The sequence below is a fragment of the Dama dama genome, chromosome 11, assembly GCF_033118175.1.
Source record: "Dama dama isolate Ldn47 chromosome 11, ASM3311817v1, whole genome shotgun sequence".
NCBI classification, from domain to species: Eukaryota; Metazoa; Chordata; class Mammalia; order Artiodactyla; family Cervidae; genus Dama; species Dama dama.
In genome coordinates this window covers 36,489,270-36,495,269 of record NC_083691.1, presented here as the reverse complement: position 1 = coordinate 36,495,269, position 6,000 = coordinate 36,489,270, and positions in this window count along the sequence as shown.

The following is a 6,000-nucleotide window of genomic DNA, read 5'->3' as shown; positions in this document are numbered from 1 at the left end:
TCCATGGGGTCGCAAAGAGTTGGACATGACTTAGCAACTGAACAGCAACATTAGAATATTCTAAATTTAACTATATGTTTTCTCTTATCAGTGAGTTTTATACTTTCATATGCTTTCATGTTAGTAGCTAGTGCTCTTTTATTTCAGCTTAGCATTTCTTGCAAAATTGGTCTGGTTGTGATTAATAGCTTTTGACTATGTGGAAAACTCTATCTTGCCTTCAATTTTGAAGGACAGTTTTGCCAGATAGAATATTCTTGGTTACCAGGGTGTTTTTTTTTTTTTTTCCTATCAGCACCTTGATTATATTTTCCCATTATCTTCTGTCCTACAAAGTTTCTCTAAAAATCCGCTGATAGCTTTATGAGGATTCCCTAGTACATAACAAGTTGCTTTTCTCTTGTTGCTTATAAGATTCTCTTCTTGTCTTTAACTTTTGATTATATAGTGATAATTAAATGTGGTGTGAGTCTCCTTAGATTCATCTTTTTTCATACTTTATGGTATTCCTGAGTCTTAATGTCTCTTTCCCCAGATGAGAGAAGCTTGCAGTCATTATATCTTTTAGTAAGCTTTCTGCCCCTTTCTCTCTCTCTTCTTCTGGGACCTCTATAATATATAAATTGGTCCACTTGATGATGTGTCTTACAAGTTCTTTAAGCTATTATCACTCTTTTCATTCTTCCTCTTTGCTCCTCTGATGGGATAAATTCCATTGATCTTTTTTTCCACTTGATCTAGTCTACTGTTGAACCATCTCTATTGAATTTTTCATTTGGATATTATTTTCTTCAGCTGTGTGATGTATGCTCTATACTTTTTTATACTCTCTTGGGCTTCCGTGGTGGTTCAGCTGGTAAGAATCTGCCTGCAATGAGGGAGACCTGAATTCAATCCCTGGGTTAGGAAGATTCCCCTGGAGAAGGGAACGGCTACCCACTCCAGCATTCTGGCCCAGAGAATTCCATGGACTGTATAGTCCATGGGGTCACAAAGTGTTGAACACAACTGAGTGACTTTCATTTTCACACTTTTTTTTAATTCCCACTTTGCTTTTCTGACCACAGTGAACATCTTTATGACCACTATTTTGAACTATCAGGTTCTTATCTCTTATCTCCATTTCATTAAGATCTATTTCTGGAGATTTGTCTTATTTTGTTTGGAACATATCCTGTATTCTTCATCTTCTTTGCCTCTCTGTATTGGTTTCTGCACATAGGATAAAAGCTCTTATCTCCATTTCATTAAGATCTATTTTTGGAGATTTGTCTTATTCTGTTTGGAACATATCCTGTATTCTTCATTTTCTTTGCCTCTCTGTATTGGTTTCTGCACATAGGATAAAACAGCCACCTCTCCCAGTCTTGAAAGAGTGGTCTCCTATAGGAGATAATTCCATCAGTTAGCCTGGGCTGAGTTCATGCTTGTCTCTCAGACCTCTGTGATTGTCCAGGCCACCATCTTTGTTCTCCCAGTAGTAGAATGGCTGTGCTAAGACCTGTCTGTGTCCCAAAGGAGAGGACTGCATTTAATGCCTCGATGCAGGCTGGTGAGAAGTTAGATTCTCAGGCGGCAGCTGGGAGAGTATGAACTTAAGTCCCTTCCAGGGAGAAACTGGAAGACAGGCAGTTTTGTCTGCTCCCTCTGTACTGGGCCCATGTGTGTAGCTGTGGTGCAGGTGCTCCATTCACCACTGCTTCTTTGATTGCTACAGCTCTATGGGGCTCCTGAATGAAAGCCTCTTTGGCTATCAGAGTCATGCAATGCAGGAACCCATCCATTGGGTAGCAGCTGCAAAAAGTAGAGCCTGGAGGTATGTACACACTCTTTTCAGGGAGATACTGGCAATCTGGGTCAGACCACAGGAAGACAGCAGAGATGTCCACCAGCTTCCCTGATCCTTTCAGAGGATCAAAGCCAGCCCCTAGATATGTGATAAATTAGAAGGCTGACACTTTGGCAGCAACTCGTGAGATGAGGTCTTTTCAGGAGAAGACTGGGAAATGAACGTTTTGTCTGTCTCCTCCAGGCTGAGTGCTGAGGGGACAGTCAGTTAAAAACTCCTTTGTTTGGTATAGTCTTGAGGTATTCATGAGTGGAAGCCCCATTGGCTATCAGACCTAGGAAATCTGGGGATATGTATCTTGGGCAACAGCTACAAAAGCGTGGGTGCAGATGTGTGCACAAGCTCCTTTCTGAGAGAAACTGGTGATTTGGAGCAAGTTATGAGAGACAGTAGGGAAGGTGTCTGCCAGCTACCCAGCCCCTGGGGAAGATCATAACAGCCCCTGGATGTGTTCTAAATTAGCAACCTGACCCTCAGGCAGCAGCTTTGAAAGTTTTCAGATGGAAAACTTTCAAGGAAAGACTGGGACGTTGGTGATTTTCTCAGCTCCCTCTGAACTGACCCTGGGAAACTGGTCCTGGTGAGTGCTTGCATACCCATTAACATCTGCTCCTCTGTTATAGTCTTGTGGGTCTCCTGGCTACTGCCTCCTTAACTTTCAGAGCCAGATGTTTTGGGAGCCTATTGCTCAGGTGGAAGGTTTAAGAATTGGAACAGTAACTGTGGGGTCCCAAACCTGCACACGTCACCAAAAAGCTGGGGGTGGGGAGTTCCCTCTCAATTGTATGATGTTACTTCAGGTGTAGGGTTTATGACAAGCATGTGTCTCAGCCTTTCCTATTCATCTCAATATAGGCATTATCTCTTTTTCCTTATGTGTAGAAGTTGCTCAGCTAGTTTCTAGATTTCTTTCAGAGGTAATGGCTCTGTGTGTGGCAGTACATTCAGTGCGGCAATAGGAGGAGGTGAGTCTAAGAAGTGCTATATTACCATCTTGGTTCAACTCCCGGTGTTCATGATTTTAGACTACGCCCTTTATTCCTGCTGCATTTGGACTCTGTTCGATTCAGACAAACCAACTTTCTCCTCACCACCCATGAACTTTCTGTCTTCTCTAGAAAGTTTTCCTTTTTCTTCCCTGCTGAAACGTGTGACTCTGCTCCTAAAATTACAGCCCATATGTTCTGTAAGCATTCCCTGACTGACCCCATTTGACACGACTTGCCTAAAGACTTTCTGATCCGCTTAGCACTTCAATATACATACAAACACTGAGAGCTAATGATAAACTGAGAGAAAGAAATTTCTGGATATATTTTACAAATAATACCGAGTCTACTCTTCTGAATTACAAACTCCCTTCAAATCGGTGTTCTCCAAAACAAAGTGTGCTTTGACTGTCTGTGTAAGGGGTTAGACATGCGGACAATCCCAAACACATGGGATGATCATGAAAACAGATAGTCTGACATTTAGAAGGAGATTGTCTGCAAGTTAACCAGGGCTATTCTTACTGTCTGCATATTATTCTCCCGAGGAAACAACTAGATTAAAAACACATTTCAAAACAAGTTTCAGAAATGAAATGTTGCCTGTTGGGAAATCTACCTACTCTATCCCTATCATAATAGGCAGGATTCCAAACCACATCCAAATTCAGTCTAGCAAAATCTTACTTAATTCTTTCAAATAAAATAAAATAACAAAGTAAAATAAAATGTTTCCTTCAGTCCTTCAGAAGGATTTAGATAACAACTCTTTAAAAAATCCTTGATATGAAATTTTCTAAAAGGTACGTGTGTGCATGATAAGTCACTTCAGTCATGTCCAACTCTTTGCAACTCTTGAATTATAGCCCATCTGGCTCCTCTGTCCATGGTGTTCTCCAGGCAAGAATACTGGAGTGGGTTCCTGGAGGATCTTCCTGATCCAGGAATCAAAACTGTGTCTCCTGGGGCTCCTGCATTGCAGGCAGATTCTTTATCACTGAGCTACCAGAGAAGCCCCTAGAAGGTATAGTCTCACATAAAAATTTGAAACTAAGAGAAATTCTCTTGGGCCCATGTCATAGCCAATTGTATCTCAGGTTCAGCCAGGAAAAAGCACACCTTCAAATTATACAAGTCCCTGCAGGGTCAAGATTAAACTGCTGGCAGGCGCTACTGTGATCAGTATGGTTATCTGAGGAGGGAACATTTATCTAAACAGTGAACCAGACTCATTATTTTCTATATCTGCTAATACATAAGCATTTCTTAGGAATAGGGTGTCTCTGCTTTAAAATCTCAAACCTTTGCATGAAAATGAAAGTGTTAGTTGCTCAGTCATGTCTGACTCTTTGCAACCCCACGGACTGTAGCCCGCCAGTCTCCTCTGTCCATGGAATTCTCCAGGTAAGAATACAGAGTGGGTTGCCATTTCCTTCTCAGTGGATCTTCCCAACCCAGGGATCGAACCCAGGTCTCCTGCACTGAAAATAGTCTCTTTACCATCTGAACCAAATATCTTTGGCATAGTAAGGATTGTCTAGTGGTGAACTTTTCCCCTTAGTAAATTTCTCAAGAGTGAGGCTATTCTCTCTCTGTAGTCCTTTATATTGATTTACAGCTTGAAAGATAATACTTTGTGTTTATTAGCTGGAAAAAGAAGGAAGAGGAAAACAAGGTGCAGAAGGGAAGGTTCTGGTTCCAGTTTTGATGATACTCCTAGAGGGCAAAATGCCCCAGGAGGAGAAAGCTCTACTGAGCATTTTCAACTCCCGTGAGGTGAGTGTTGGAATGAACTTCTGGATCCTGGATCCAAGGGTTTCTAGGCTGTGCTCCTGAGTCCTGTCCAATTCCCAGGAGGCACTTCAGGGACCTTGAATCAAGGATGGGAGACAAGGCAGGGGAATGTTATTTCGAAGCCCAGATGCATAAAAAAAAAACTGATTTAACAAATCAGTCAGAGAAGCTCTTATGTTTTAAATTGTGGTAACTCACTCCAGTATTCTTCCCTGGGAAATCCTACGGGCACAGGAGCCTGGCGGACTACAGTCCATGGGGTCACAAAGAGTGAGACGTGACTGAGTGCACATATACACAAACACAGTTGGTGTGGTGGATGCTGTGGTGTGGCAGGTACCACACACAGGGGTGTGGCAGACTGAGACATCTGGTCCTGAATGGCTTTCCCCTTCTGCTCGACAGGTTAACAATTAATGACTCTCAGTTGAGTCCCTCTCCAGGCGTTTCCCTGAATTGCCCTTGGCTGAAAAGAAACACCTTATCCAAGGTCATGCTCCCTCCTCAAGGGCAGCATCCTTGGTCCATATAGGGTATATATAAAAGGCTTGCCCTCACTGGGCCACCCAGAGTCTAGACCTGCCCTCTATGAGGTCTGCTGAGACCTTTGCTGTGATGACCTCTATCCACTTACTTCTGTCCATAACCTCCCTCTATCCTGTCCTTTTTCCTTCATCCCCTCACCTTGAAAGCACTGATCCCAACAACACTCCTCAATAAACCTTGTGCATGTAAATCTCAGAGTCTGTCTCTCTGGAACTTGCCCTAAGACCATTAGACCATTAGTCATACACACACTGCGAACAAAGGGGATACAGAACTGCACAACTTCCCTCTAGGACTCCTGAAGGCTGGCATCTGCCCCTGGCACCACCCAGATCAAAGAGAGGAGTATGTGTAGGAGAGGCATGTGTAGGGGTCTCCAAGAAAGAGCAGGCCTGGATGGGGTGGCAGAGGGGGGCCTCCAGGCAACCAGAGCGTGTGGTCTGAGCACTACACTGGAAGTTTCCCCACCCAGAAGGAAGATAGGAGAGAAGGGACCCAGGAGGTGAGAAAGACACCTGCGGTTCTCAGTCACACTAGAATCGCCTGAGAATCATTTCAAATACATTACTGCCAGGAGCACCCTTACTCCATCAAGATTCTGACTTGACTGATCAGGGGTGGGGCCCAGGAACAAACATTTGAAAAATGTTCCCAGGTAATTCTAGTGCTTAGGAAGAGTGGAGAATCATTTGGCTAACAGAGGTGCACCGACAGGAAAGGCTGATGACTTTCCCTGAAATGCCCTCTACAAGTTTACTCTGCCCCCTGCTGGACCAATCCTGACTTTACTACTCATTGGGCCCCAGGCTGAACTCAGGGAGG